The following is a 16,305-nucleotide window of genomic DNA, read 5'->3' on the forward strand; positions in this document are numbered from 1 at the left end:
ATTTCTGCTAAAGTGCTCCATGTCAAGGCAACATTACTACAGCATTTTAATAAATTGATGCCACTGACAATGCTGCTATAGTTGCATTAGCTACTTATGCATCCCCTATTAGATTCTGATAATAATAATAATATTAAGCCTGTAGCTGTAAATTGTTACATCTTCACATGGCAATTGCCATCTTTTGGTCGAACTGTTTTCCCTTTCAGATGCTCACAGAAAGTGTGTTTTGCCGGAACTGGTAACTTCCATTAAAATAATAATTAATAGAGTATTACAGTACACATGACTCATATATACCTCAGTTTTGGAGCGTTGTGCAATTATACACTGCTTAAAGTTATTTAATGTTTAGTAAATAACTCTCAGTCTGTTAGGTATTGTTTGGAGAATATCAGCCCTAGAGCTGATATCCGGACCAGGCCAGCTGCTAGCTTTGCTAGGGCCCGGGACAACACAGTCTTTTTGGGGCCCCCACCCCTCTACACCTGCTACCACCACACACACACACACACACACACACACACACACACACACACACACACACACACACCAAAAAAGTCAACTTAACTGTATACTTCATGCCCTGGAAATCTCTGAATTTTATACTGGATATTGTCAACCCATCTATTGAATTTAGTGCACTAGTTGATCTTTTTTTCATAAGAGAACAGAAAGCACTGCAGCCAAAATATGGTCTTTTTTGACCTGCTGTATATTAGCCAGTCCCTAAGCTTGATGTATCATGAAACTGTTGACCTTTCAAGTTTTGTGATTTTTATTTTATTATTACAATTAAATAATAATAATAATGTTATGTTCAGTATTTTTTTCCTAATCCACCTCTTATATCTTGCAGTCCTTATATAATTTTGTCTGTGTTGTGTGCACCTGCCTGTTGCTTTTATCCTAAAAATTTCCCTGATAACATTAGCTAAAGGATTAGCTAATGTTATCTTATCTTAAATAACACTTTTTAATAGGATATATATGTACTGGGTTCTTTCAAGGTCTTAATTACATTTTCTGTGTGGGCTCCAGTAACATATGATAGATAATATCTACTTTGAAAGTTAACATGAACTGCTGCTGAAGGTGACCATTCTGATCTACCTAGATGTTCTCTGGAGGACTGAAACACCTCAGTCAGTGACGTCAGTCTGAGGGTCTGTCGGGTCTCTTGTGGCGTGAGGTTCTGGTTCTGATGGACCGCAGCCTCCTGCCAGAGGGAAGTGACTGAAATAGTCTGTGACTGGGGTGCGAGGGATCAGCCACAATCTTCCTGCACGCCTCAGAGTCCTGGAGGCGTACAGGTCCTGGAGAGATGGAAGATTGCAGCCAATCAGCTTCTCTGCAGACCGGATGACACGCTGCAGTCTGCTCTGGTCCTTAGCGGTGGCACCAGCGTACCAGATGGTGATGGAGGAGGTGAGGATGGACTCAATGATGGAGGAGTAGAACTGCACCATCATTGTCCTTGGCAGGTTGAATTTCTTCAGCTGCCTTCTTCAGGAAGTCCATCCTCTGCTGGGCTTTCTTGGTGAGGGAGTTGATGTTCAGCTCCCACTTTAGGTCCTGGGAGATGATAGTTCCCAGGAAGCAGAAAGACTCCACAGTGTCGATGGTGGAGTCACAGAGGGTGATGGGGGTAGCTGGGGCTGAGTTCTTCCTGAAGTCCACAACCATCTCCACTGTTTTTACAGCGTTGAGCTCCAGGTTGTTCTCCCTGCACCAGGTCACCAGATGGTCAGCCTCCCACCTGTAGGCGGACAGGTGGGAGGCTGAAAACTGTTTTTTCAGCTTCTCAGAGTGCAGTCGTTTAGCGTCTTTCCCCACCTTGCTAAACGTGTATTTTGCATCTCTGAATCTGCATTTATCCCCACTTTTGAAAGCATTTTCTTTCTCCAGCCTTAGCCTTCTGAGTGTTGCTATGAACCAGGGTTTATCATTGTTGTAACTCACCCTGCCCCATGATGGAACACAGCAATCCTCACAGAAGCTGATATATGATGTCACAGCCTCTGTGAGCTCATCCAGACTTTTGGTAGCAGCCCTGAAAACTTCCTAGTCAGTAGAATCCAAACACGCCTGAAGATCCTCCACAGCGTTACTAGTCCACTTCTTTGATGTCCTCACTACAGGTTTGCAGAGCTTTAGTTTCTGCCTGTAAGCAGGAATCAGGTGAACCATGACGTGGTCAGACTGGCCCAGTGCATCATGGGGAACGGCGTGATAAGCGTCTCTGACTGTGGTGTAGCAGTGATCCAGAATGCTCTCCTCTCTGGTCGGGCATTTAATAAACTGTTTATATTTAGGAAGTTCATGAGTGATGTTTACTTTGTTAAAGTCACCAAGGACAATAACTAAAGAGTCCGGATTTCTCTGTTCTACATTCAGTATCTGGTCTACAAGTGTGCGCTGTGCGACCTGCACGTTTGCATGCGCCGCGAAGTAAACACCGACCAGAATGAATGAAGCAAACTCGCGGGGTTAATAAAAAGGCTTACAGTTTATGATGAAGGATTCCAGGTCAGGAGAACAGTGCTGCTGGATCACTGACACATCGTTGCTCCAGCCGCTGTTGGTGTAAAAACAGATCCCTCCACCTTTCGCTTTGCCGGAAAGATGTGTGTCGCGGTCAGCTCTGTGAAGTTGGAAACCGTCCAGCTGCAGCGCGGAGTCAGGAATTAGTCCACCCAGCCACGTCTCCGTAAAGCAAAAACAGCAGATGAAGATAAGTCCCTGTTTTTGTCCAGCATCAGTTTCAGTTTGTGCAGTTTGTTTGGCAGGGAACGCACGTTGGACAGGATTATGCCCGGTGGAGTCCGTGCTGGTAGTGACGCACCAGCGCGCTTCCCTCTCGTCCGGTGTTTCGCTGCGTGAGCAAATGTGAGCGCACCTTTGACCAAAATGTCCAAAATTTTCAGCGTAGGAAGAAGAAAAGTAGGGAATAAATCCTGTGGTGATGTAGCCCTGATGTTCATGAGTTCTTCTCTGGTGAAAGAGCTCCGGGTATCATTGCAAAAACCAGAGTTAAAAAGTAAAACAAAGTAAAAAACAACGCACCAACACACCGTGGCAGCCGTCCGCGGCGCCATCTTGCAAGAAGAAGTAACCACACATTTCCTACTGTTCCACTATTTTTAGGGACAAATGTGGCTGCAGCTGCACCTCTACTATCTAACAATTAATACTAGGTATTATTTATTTGTTTTCGATAAGAAGGCAACTGGAACTGATGGAGCCAGTCAACCAACTTCAAAGATTTGGACCAAAACAAAGATTTTGCTATTACCAAGAAATCACAGAATCGATGAATAAATGTGTTCCCTAAGGGCATGATCAGAAATGTCTATTTTAAAAACATTTTTCTCTTAATTAAATTAAATTGCAGCATTTTCATGGTGTACAAAGGCGACTTGAATATTCTGTCACAAAAGAGGGGATGATTGTGTCACCCAATTGTAGGCAAGTGTAAGGGAGAAGTGAGGCAACAATAAAAACGTGACCGGCCAAAGCAAAACCATGAACAAGTCTCCCAAGGCCGTTTTGAGTTATTTTCAGATTCAGAAAAAGTGGGCTCTAACAAAGTCCAAATAAAATCAAAATTGTGAAAGTCAGATTAAATTTGAAAAATATATGACCTTTTGAATGTAGGCACTCTGTAAAGAAGATCAGGGGGAAAAAAAACAAGCCTCAAAGTTTTTTTAGAATGACCCCAACGAAAGCTGTTGGTTTGAATTATTTTGCATATCTTGCAAAAACACATGCCACCCCTTCAATGCATGTCAATAGAGGATGTAAATCAACTCACAGCACTATTCTGTTCAAGTAAAGCTAATTTACTGCTCTGCATTACAATATTTGTGTTAGATCTGTGCATTGAACAAAATCTTCAAGTGTCCAAAAAATTACAATACCAAATGTAATGGGAACACAAAGATACACACTCATACAAACCAAAAGAAACTAAGTGAAAAAAATAAAACAGTTATCATTTACAAAATTATTAAATGTCAAACAGTTTACGTTTTTCATCTCTGCATGTTTTTGTGTCTGCAAGTTGCATCATGCACAATGGTATTGTAGCTTTTTAATAGCTTGTTCAGTTTTTTTAAAGGAACTTTTCAACAAGAGTTTTAGGGGCACTAGTTAAGATAACATTTGTTATTGCCTTACAATAAAAATAATCTCATGGAGCTTAGGTTTAGCAGTGACCAATCATACCAAAGAAGAGATTTGTAGCTCAAAGACCAGAGTTTAGGAGTTGGTGATTTGCCTGTCTGCTGATTATGCAGGAATGAATAGAGATGTTCACACCTACACATTATGTTTCTGGTACTGTTAGCTAAGCCTATGGTTGAAACTGGAGAAAGAAAAAAAAAAAAAAAAAAAAATATATATATATATATATATATATATATATATATATATATATATATATATATATATATATATATAGCGAGAGAGAGAGAGAGAGAGAGAGAGAGAGAGAGAGAGAGAGAGATAGTCTTGTGTTACATTAAAACACTTAACAAAATAATCTACAACTTGAATCATATATGGATATTAAAATTGGAAGGTTGAATGATACACGGCTTTAATTTGAGTATGCAAAATACATAATCCAAATGGCTAATTAATCCATTCATCCTCAGGAGAAAGTTTGCGGTTCAACACATTTTCGATTAACATCATCTAGAAACTAGGAATGTTCTCTATCCTCAGATGCTATTATTTATGCTGATTTCTCTTGATACGGAATCGAACATGCTCCAGTGTCTTGGTAAAAATGTTCCCACAGTGTAGCGCTGTACAGCAGAGGTTAGGTTATTGCACAATCTGTTAATTTTCACTCTTTTGTCATGACTCCAAAGCTTTCTTCATTGTCTTCAGTTAACAGCAGCTGGAGTCTGAATATTTGCCAAAGTTATGCGGTCACTTCATCAGTTTGTTCCGTTTCAGCTCTCCTGATACATAATATGAAAAGAGTCCCGCCTATGCGTCCTGGTCACATGTGGAGCACTGAGCAAGCTCAGTTTTGCTCTTGGAGATCCGCTGAGGTTGATCCATCTTCTTCCCAAGTCACAGCAACTCAATTTGTCTTTCAAACAGAGTTAAGTGACTACATCAGTAGCTATGTGCTATCTGCTCTGCCGCCTTGTTTATAGTTTTGCTGTAGCAGGTCACAAATGTTAAATAAAATAAAAGCACATTACAAAAAAAGTCCAATAAAATGTGAGCTGAAGATAAAGAAACTAAATAATTCAGCAAGCACACTTCTAGATCAATGATTTGTTCTATTTTTTGTAAATATCAGAGGGACCAAATTGTCCTGCTGCTGCTTCTTTTGCAGTTTCGTCTGCGAGCCTGTTTCCTTTTGACACCGCATCAGTGCCTTTTGTGTGAGCTGTACATTTTAGTAAAGGTATTTTGTTTGGCAATTGAATTGCTTTCAGCACGGGGGTAGTCAGGGTTTCCCGCAGCGCTATCTTGGTGAGGCGGCCGCCTCGCCAACATTCCAAAATAAATAAATAAATAAATAAATAAATAACTGGATATAGTGAATAGCAGGTAAAAAACACATGGATATGCCCCCCCGCGCGCAAAAGTTGTCGTCGACCCCCCCGCGCGCTCCGCAATTCGGTCCGCGCAAAACTTGTCGTACCACACCCACCCCCCCACCCCCAACTCACCACATCGCCTAAGCAAATTCCTGCGGGAAACACTGGGGGTAGTGTTACAGGTTTGATCTTATCATCTTTAGGCTGTAACAACACAGAGGTCATAAACTAGTTTTACAGTCAACTGTTTGGATTAACAGTTTTTGATTACTTGGTAGAGCTAAGACAGTAGGAGAGATAAGATCAGTTTTAGCTCTGTGAACAGCTGCTCTGCTTCTGAGGTCCACTGGATTGTCTCTGACATGGCCATTGGTGTGTCATAGATAAGATTTAAGAGAAGCTGAGTTTTTTTCTGCATAATGTGGAATCCAAGCGTGGGACATAGTTTGTTTTTTAGTGACTGGTTTTCGGCGCACTTGCTATAGCTGTTTTTCGCTCTTCCTGTATCTTTTTACCTTCTTCTGAGATAACATGGCCTGTTATTTTACTTGTTTCTGCACCCACTGCATTTTATCTTTGCTAACTTTGTTTCCTGTTTTAGCCAAATGATGTAGCAGCTGCAGGGAGTCTGCTCTACAGTGTTCAGATGTTTTGGATTAGTAAGTCGGACTTGTTTCCGGTGAGAGTTGGACTCTGCCAAGGTTGCCCTTTGTCACCGATTCTGTTCATAACTTTTATGGACAGAATTTCTAGGTGCAGCCAAGATGTTGAGGGGATCTGTTTTGGTGGCCTTACAACTGCATCTCTGCTGTGATCTACAGCTCTCACTGGAGCGGTTCACAGCCGAGTGTGAAGCTGCTGGGATGAGAATCAGTGCCTCCAAATCCGAGACCATGGTCTTGAGCCTGAAATGTGTAGAGTGCCTTCTCCAGGTTGGGGAGGTTGTGCTACCCCTAGTGGAGGAGTTCAAGTATCTTGGGGTCTTGTTCACAAATGAGGGGAAGATGGAGCAGGAGATCGACAGGCGGATTGGTGCGGCGTCTGCTGTGAAGCGGGCGCTGTACTGATCCGTTGTGGTGAAGAGAGAGCTGAGCCAAAAGGCGAAGCTCTCGATTTACCGGTCGATCTACGTTCCTACCCTCATCTATGGTCACGAGCTTTGGGTCGTGACCGAAAGAACGAGATCCCGGATACAAGCGGCTGAAATGAGTTTTCTCCGTAGTGTGTCTGGGCTCTCCCTTAGAGATAGGGTGAGGAGCTCAATCATCCGGGGAGGACTCAGAGTAGAGCCGCTGCTCCTCCACGTCGAGAGGAGCCAGTTGAGGTGGCTCGGGCATCTGGTCAGGACGCCTCCTGGACGCCTCCTTGGTGAGGTGTTCCAGGCACGTCCCACCGGGAGGAGACCCAGGGGAAGACCCAGGACACGCTGGAGGGACTATGTTTCTCGGCTGGCCTGGCCTTGGGATTCCCCCAGGGGAGTAGGCCCAAGTGGCTGGGGAGAGTGACGTCTGGGCCTCCCTACTGAAGCTGCTACCCCCGCGACCCCAGATAAGCGGAAGACCACTGGTCATACTACTCAGATAAAAGTATGATGGCGGTCATATTTAACAATAGTATGAATGGCCACCCCAAAAACAAAATCCGACTTCTAGTATTGGTTATCCTTGCGACCTATAATTGGACTTCGACAGAAAATTTAATGAAGGGTTTGCCTAGATGATAGATTGAAGTGTATCTTTTCTGTTCCCGAAATTGGCAAGAGGAGGGATCCTTTATTTGTAATTTCATGTTTATAAAGGTGAACTTTTAGAATTACATTTAGCCCATATAAAATGGCATTTCTAATGTGTTGGTTTGTGCTAATTTATGTGGTTCATTTAAAATTGATCAAAGTGAAGTTGTGAGTAGCTGATTGTAACAGGTGTTGAGTTTATGTGCCTCTCTTAACTTGTCGTGCCAGAGACACCACCGCTGCTCACAGTGTTGAATCAGCTTTAGTCTGGGTTACAAATGTCATTTGATCACTGCTGATAATGGCTGTTCTTCCATTCTCGCATGCATGTTACTTTTTCGTGCTGAGGGTTTTTGTCTGCATCCTCTTACAGTCTACAAAAGAAATGCACTTTTTCCCCTCAACCATGCCAATGTATTCTTTTCTATATTCTTCTAAAAGGGAGTGTGTTGAAAGGGGCAGTAAGGCCTCAATGAACCTGTCTACCCATGTTTGTCTCATGTTTGTCTTTCTCTTGATGGGTTGTACTGAAATGTAATTTGCCTCATGGGGAACAATTCTCATCCTCCAACTTGTCGACAGCTTCGACATGGTGGACCACCACGTTCTTCTCCACCCCCTATAGCACCTTGCAAAGCTCACTGGAACTGCTTTGGAGTGGTTCCAGTCATACATGCAGATCTGAATATGTCTCCATGGGGTTTGTCATGTCACACAGTGTAATGTCTGTGTTTTGGGTCATTTCACACATGCTTGTCTTCTTCATGACGAAATGAGGATGTTAATACACAATTGAAACCTCTTCGTAAACTGGGTGAATTGCAATGGCTGTTTTGTAAAAAAAAAGAAAAAAAAAAGGCACATATTATGTTATACCCTGGTGTTAAAGTAATTAATGGTATGGTGATATATTTTTTTGGCAAAGGCAGATCAGTAAATCCTTTGGGGATATTAGTGGGACCTTTTAACACTATGGCTAATCTGCTCTCTAGAATCTCTACAATGGAGATTTGTGCAGCAAAGGACTGTAAAAGCTACATTAATCAGCCGAATGACCTTGTCACCTAATATCTCCTTGCAGTGTAGGACATCTGCTTTCATTATGATTCCATAGAAATAAAAACACACCAATAGAAAGAATAGTATCTTCAAGTACTACTGCAGTTTATAGCATAGTGGGTATAAGATGGATGAAGTACTAAAAAAACCTAACACCTCTGAATCAGCATTAAGACAGTTTTGTTATATTCCCAAATAAAACAACTCCAGTTCTGCTTGGTTACAGTTTCTCTCTATGTGACTTTGACACATGTAAGCACTATTCAGAATATATGCGCCATATGCTTGGTACACAAAAGCAATTTTTTCAATATGGATTCCATCCCCATTACTGAATTTCTTGAAGTTAGCAATGATAGTGTCCTGTTTCCTTAAAATTTAATCAAATATATATACAGGGCAAGACTGAATATGACACACAGAGACAGGCATGACAAAAACCTTCACAGCTAACATAAGCTTAGTCTTTGTGTTTTAGACAGTGCACCTGGAGAAAACAAATGGAAATGAACACACATTCACCTGACATATATGACAGAGTTGCTTTGACTACTGACTGGAGTGTTGAGGCTGTAGTTACTGACCTGAACGAATTAACACTCTGACATCTTATATCAGTTTTTGTGAGGATGTGTGTGCAGATTAAAACCTCCTGCACACACAAAAACCCTGGTTCACAGTGAAACTCGGGCAGCTTCATTAGAACTAAAAGGAGGCCTTCAGAAATGGGAACCCAGTCCTGTACAACAAGGCCAGGAACAAACGCGCGTGTCTGAGGCACAGCCCTGGGCCGCATCCTTTAATAACTGGCCCCCTGACTGAGTAAATTATTGAATGTTTGGGGGCTGCACACACATTTATTCTATCTGTGTTTGTCTCCCTACAAACAAAATAGATCCGCATTCCAGTGTCAAATAAGGAGTTGGCTTCTTGATACATTTGCCAGATGTTTCTAGGAGTCTACCAAGATAAACATTCCAAACAATGTAAAGTTTTTAAACCATAAAGCTTTGTGAAGCTCACCAACCATAAAACATCATGTGACCCTTACTTTACTTGGTATCCCACAAGAAGGTTGGGTGAATTTATAGCTGGTGAGTGACCCTGCAGACTACATACTATGTGCACTGCCAGGCCACAAAGTTAAACAATAGTAGTTAAAAGTTAGAGTTAGGTAACTCTTACTGCTTAATAAAAATGAATCATTAATGCAAAAACTGATATATTTCCAAGACTGAAATTGGTAACTTCAGTAGCTAAAGGGTGCTGTAAGCGGACGATGGACCGTGTGTCGGGGCACATCTGGAGAATGTCACCATTAGCTTGATGCCTCTGAGGCCTAGGCGTCAATGTGAGCATAAAGGGAAAACAGCCTGGCAGGGCCTCCACACCAGGTTAAAGGCTAATCTGCACAGACCAGCTCTGCCCAGTCTCCTCCTAGCCAAAGTAAGATACCTCGCTAACAAACTAGACTAGATCCGGCAGAGAATTGTCACCCATAAGATGGACAGCCAGGGGTGGACTGGGACAAAAAATCGGCCCTGGCATTTTGGATTAGACTGGCCCACCACATTGTCATGGTTCCTAAACAGGCGCAATCCCATGTTAACTGCACTGGCTTCCATTCTGTAAATGCATAATCCTGTCTCTAGATCATAAATTCAATTGTTCAAACAGTTATGAGCTGATTTACCACAATTTAATATATGTGGATTACGAATTGTGTTTTGGTCATTAAACTGTGTGCAGCAGACCTCTCAACTTTTATCAAAAGTTAGGAGTGAGATTATGCTAATTTGGGGGTGGGGCTTGTTTGGGGGCGGGGCTAACCGGACCCTGGAAGAGCCGGTGGAGTCAACTCCGTCTCATTTTTATCCCACCAGACAATGAAGTAGACATGTATTACTTGTGTTAAAAAGAAGAAAGAGACATATTAATACTTTATTGTTCAGTTAATGGATTAAAACATAAATAATACACAATTGTTAAAATAATACTGAATAAAATTAAGTAGATTTTAATTATTGACCGAATTATTATACTGTTACACATTCATCTATGGGTTGTTTATCATTGTAAATCTATAACCTGATTGGTGATTCAGGCTGAGTTTCACCAAGCCTTTATGATCCCCTCAGCAGCAACACTGAAGCACACAGAGGTTCCCGCTGCGTCTTTACGCACGATCCAGCTGCTGATGTCTCCCTCTGTTCAGCTCAATGCACTTCTAGACTGTTACAGTTTATAACATTCTCATCACCTTTCACAGCGACAGGTTTCTCAGTCAGTCGCCGCGCTGATCAGACGAATCTCTATTGCTCTCGTCAGTGCGCTCTGGGCGCCCAGAAAGCACCTGCTCCGAGGGAAAGGAGGGGGGAGAGGAGCAAGCGCGGAGGCACAGAAATACGGTGCATGTAGTTAAAAAATGCAGAATTAATAAAAACGAAACTTATAAACTGACCAAGTGGCGTTTTAAACTGCATCTGGTTAGCAGAACTGTTTTATGATCAGCGTGCAGCCATGACTGGTTCTGAATGAACCGGTCATCTGGCAGCAGTTCTCCCCCCGCCCCCTCCCCTCCTGTGTACGCGGTACAGGACCTTACCGGCTCACTTTCACCACTGTTAAGACTAAAATTATTCATAACTCTGATCACTCTTCCTGCTGCTCTGTTAACACGAACTGCAGCAGGAATTACTGATGGCCACAAGCTGTGAAAGAAGCCGAAACAGCTCAGCAGAAGGCGGAGTTTTGTCGTCCGCAGCCCAGATGGGCTTTGTGATTTTTATGCGTGAGAAATTCCATGTTTGCGTGTGAAATGTCATGTGTTGCATGTGAGCGTGTGAAGTCAGTGAAATGCGTGTGTCACACGGTCAATGCGTGAGAGTTGAGAGCTATGGTGTGCAGGTAACATGTTTTCGTGCTGCTGCGCAAACATAAAAGGCAAAGAACTGGTTGTAGGTGAGGCCGGCAGTTCCTTGGCCTCTAGGCAGGGGGCGCTCAAGGAGAACCGCTCCTGATCCTAAAACTGTAGAGTGACAGCAAGTTATGGATGTTTTCTTAGAGAGTTTTGCTAAACAAGTAAAGCACTAAAAAGACTCTAAACATCCAGCCAGAACAGGACTGATGAAGGAAGGCTTTCCTCCCTGGCAGTGAGCTCCACTGAGACTGAGAGACTTTTAAATCTGAAGAAGATAAAGAGAACTTTTACCGGAAAATGATGATATTTTTGTTCAGAAAGAGCGCAGCTGGACTTAATTTATAAGTAGAGGTAAGACAGCGATAATTATTCATGTTTTGTTTTTGTGATAAAATGTGCTTAATGTGGGTTATAGTTTTTAAATGTATTACAAATGCAGAAATCCATCATAACTTATAAACCGTTACCAATCAAATGACAAATAATTTATTTTATTTTTTCATCAAATAATCCATGTATCTTGGTGAATTTATTTGGCTCAATCAGTCTCCTTCAGCACTTTGCAACGAGTCTATTCTGTACAGTGTATATATTTGTGGCTGATGACGTCAGTGCCTCACCAGCTATGAACCCTACCGCACGTCACTGACTACAACCACCACCACCGTATTTTACATCAGACGCCGGAGCAGATGAAGGGCCTGCTGTTGGGAACATGTCAGTCAGTTTGACACATTTCGCAGCATTCGTTTGAAGAACTCGTTTCTTTTTTTCGTCCAGTTTCTCTGCGCCTCCCTTGTGTTTCTTATCCATTACTACTATGAACATCGCTGCACAAAGTTCCACATGGAGCGTGAAGGTGTTTTTCTACTTTATGATTGGCCTAGCCCTTTAGACTGTCAGGGATGATAACCAATGGGCTGCAGTAGCCTGTGGTAAGGGCCGGATGATCGGAACAGACTCTTGCGCTGCTGATTTTAGCATCCATTGCAGACCTTTTTCAGTTCTGTGGTACCAGACATTAATGTGTACCTAAACAATGTATTTTGTTAACAGGAATTAAACAGGAATTAAATTCTGTTAATCAAAATATTTTCTAGAGCACTTATTTTTTATTTAAATTTTTGCAACTTACATAGACATATACATACATGCCCACATTTAGTCTGCTGCTCTTCACTTACGATATACTTAAAGCAAATTTAAAAGTATATGCATTGGGTTAAACTTACAAGTAAAGTAGTTTACATGATTAAACAGGAGTAACATACAAACATAGCTATATGTGGTAAATTAATAAGCAGCGCAAATGAAGATAAATGAGTAAAATAACAATAAAAAAGTAAAATAATAACAAATAATGTAAATAAATAAAAATAAGAGAGAAATATAAAACGTACTAAAAAAGGAGAATTTTACTGCATTAGTGTGGTCATGGCCGGTTTCCATCTGTTAGCAAATATGTCTTTTTGAAGCCTCAGGCAATAAGTTATTTGTTCCATATGATAGATTTCCCAGATCTTTTCAATCCACATATTGTACATTGGAGGGTCGGGCTTCAACCATTTCACTCTGATACATTTAAGAGCTGCAATTAGCAATATTTGTAGAAGGTATTTTTTCTGGAGTGACTCTCTGTGCAACCGGGAGCACAACAAGTTGTAGGCATTGTTTAGATTCCAAAAATAAACTAAAAGTACGCTCTAAATCACCCGTTTTGTCATGTAGTAGACGAGAACAGTACTGTTTTTGCGTACCACCGTGACCCGGATGTAGCGCTGACGTCACGCGTGAACTACCCTATAGACCACAGGTGTCAAACTCAAGGCCCGCGGGCCAAATCTGGCCCGTCAAGGTAAATTATTCGGCCCTTGAGAGCCAAAAAAAAAGGCATATATCCTTTTAAAGTGTATAAAGTGGCTAAAACTGTGCCTCCTGTAAATGTAACTCACCCCAATATCAACTTTTTTTTGCAGATAAACTGTATAAACCGGGCCTAAGGGTGCTACTTTTATGTTACTGTGCATTTTTTATACTACTGTGTGAACTGGAATGAAATTATGAAATGAAAAGTATTGTCTTTACACATGCAAGCGGCCCTTTTAATGACTTCATGATGCCAAAGTGGCCCCATATAGAAATTAGTTTGACACCCCTGCTATAGACGGTCGCTGAACTCTAGCCGTGGCCATATTGAGTACCTAATCTGCTACACCTGGTGGTCAAAGATGCCGTTCGTATGTTGTGCAGTTGCATGTGATAATAAAAAAGGTGATTCAAATATTTGTTTTTAATCGCTTACTAAAAGAGGAAGAACGTCGTCAGAGGTGGCTGTCAGCGATCAGCAGGGCTAACTGGACGCTAAGTGACAGTAGACATCTGTGTAGTGTACATTTCGTATCAGGTGAGTTTCAAAGAAGGTCAGGAGAGCTAGCTTAAGCTATTGCCAACTGGCTTTGAGGTTTTGTACCTATTTTCAGAATGAATCTGATTTGACACCTTGTGTAACCAGTGCATTTGCTTGAACATCTGAAGTTTTGCTTCAAAGACTGCAGATGTTAGCTTTGAGTGGGTTGCACAGCAGGGATGTGCAACCCGCAGCTCCAGAGCTACTAGTGGTTCTACCGACCTTCCACTATTCATATTGAGAATAAAAACTATTTTTTATGTACATATAATAACAAACACAGGCGTTAGCAGTCACATTTATTTTAATGAACTAACATGATTATTGCTGGTGAAGATTCTCAGTTTGACCTGCATGACCATAATTGATTATTGCATTTTTTTTCTCTGACATTAATGGAGTATTTTTCCATTCATCTAATTGAATTTCCGCAACATGACACTAAAATTGGACCCTGATCTACAGCAACAGAAGCTGTAAACTTACATTATTACAAGTTATGTTGCCAAAAGACTTTCCCCTGTAGTCCCTGCTGTCCTTTCAGTGACTGATAATTGGTGAAACAAAATAGGAGATTTTAATCTTTCTCATAATTGTTGTATTTTTCATTGCTACTGCTGTACACAAACAGCAGTTATACTTTTCAGTTTCTATTACTTTGGGTGGTACAATGTTGATGATATATTGTACGGATCTTAGATTAACCGAGCAAGATGTTTCATTCGTGTGGTTGCTTTGTTGTAGCTTTGTTGTAGCTGCCTATTTGTATTAACTGAAAACTTTGTCTCATCGGGTGCAAAAAGCCAGAACCCATTGAGCCCAGACTATGTGCTAACAATATTTCCTCATCTAAGTTCTTCAAACGAGTGAAAGAGGATTTATCAAATGGCCAGGTTTGAACGCACTCAGGCTCTAAAACGAAAAAGAGCAATGATCACTGCTGAAACAGAGATGGGAAAAGCAGGAGAAGACAGACAGGAGGTGGATGAAGATGACCAGCAGGATGGAATAGAAGACAGACAGGAGGTGGATCACAATGACCAGCCGGGGAAGAGGATACACTTGGGAATGACAGAGAGGAGGTTGAACTGAAGATGGATGGTTCCTGTACCAATACTTCTTGTCAAGTCACAAGTGAAAGACTCAATGAAGAATGTGTAAGATTAAGGACTGAGATCTGTAAACTCGGGGGTCAAGTAGATTCATTAACTTTCAGTAAAGAAAGCTTCCATGGGAAAGATGGGAAAGTCAATAAGTTAACTGACCTGCATTCTTACTGTAAATTGATTCTTGTATTCTCTTTTATATCCCCATCCCTTAATGTTAACTCACGTTTGTCACCTTTTCAGCAGTATTTACTGACCTTAATGCTCTTGAGAATGAACTTTTTTTCTAGTTTATCCTTTCATGCATCAATGTCAACTGCTAGTAGGGTTTTCAACAACACACTGAATGTTATGTATTTGTGGCTGTGTAATATCATAAGGTGGCCAAGCGAGATCAGATTATAATTTGTTTTCCCATGCGTTACACTAGTATTATTGACTGCTATGAAATATTTATTGAAAGACCTAAAGACATGACAGCAAGTGCACAAACATATTCACAATATAAATGTCATAATACAGTTAAGAAATGTAATTTCTATAAAAAAACACAAGGGTTCATCAGCTTTGTTTCAAAAGGTTGGGGAGGTGGGACATGTGATAAATTATGTGACAGAGAATAGTGGATATCTTGATAATCTGATATAATATAATCTGATCCAATCTGTATAATCTGATTGAATTTGGAAAGTGCCTTGAGAAGACATGTTTCATGAATTTACGCTATATAAATAAAATAAAATTAAATTGAATTGACCTGTTGTCCCCATAGCATGTGGTTCTTGCTGACAGAGGCTTTAATGTAGCAGATTCTTTAGGACTTGTTAAGGCTGAATATACCTGCCTTCACCAAAGGAAAACCACAGCTTCACCCAGAAGAAGTCGAGTTATCACGGGGACAAGCAGCTGTGCGCATCCATGTGGAGAGAATTATAAGACTTGTATAATGGAGAGGCCCCCCAGAGCCCACTACCCCCGTACAAAGCATTGCAAGATGAAACTGATGGATGGATGTCTTCCAAGCGCATTGCTACGGTGAAAACGCCGTTACTTCATCTGATCAACTTTTATGAAAGATATGTGCTATGGATGTGAAGTAAACCACCCGAGTCAACTTCAACGTTAGAGCTTGGAGGAGGTGAATGAAGATTATTATCAGAAACACTTTATCCCCATCATGCATCACCTCCAAACGGCACAACTCATCACCTCTATCCAGGATGTGCTGACCATGCATGCCATACAGGCCGAGGATCAACGCATCAAGACAATAATGGAGAAGTTCTTCAGACAGAATTCATGCATCAATTCAAGAGATGATTGAAAAGACTAGTGAAGTGTATTGTCTGAGACGACTCAACCTGAGAGCTGTTGTTAAACATCGTAAACTTTCAAATAAAATTGTTCTCACCCAACAGGATTGTGTCATTATTTAAGCAGCTTCTGTATGAGAAAAAGAGACATGGGAAAAGAACGGATTAAAGATTAAAGATTTTCTAGCGGAGCAATTCAATTCA

The 16,305-nt window shown here is 41.3% G+C and overlaps 1 protein-coding gene across 2 annotated transcripts in view; it reads left to right on the forward strand.

The window, feature by feature from the left end:
• The window catches only part of opcml (opioid binding protein/cell adhesion molecule-like), a 315,450-nt gene that overhangs the window by 203,846 nt on the left and 95,299 nt on the right, over positions 1-16,305 (forward strand). The window lies entirely within an intron of this gene.

Source organism: Fundulus heteroclitus, chromosome 11, assembly GCF_011125445.2.
Source record: "Fundulus heteroclitus isolate FHET01 chromosome 11, MU-UCD_Fhet_4.1, whole genome shotgun sequence".
Lineage (NCBI taxonomy): Eukaryota > Metazoa > Chordata > Actinopteri > Cyprinodontiformes > Fundulidae > Fundulus > Fundulus heteroclitus.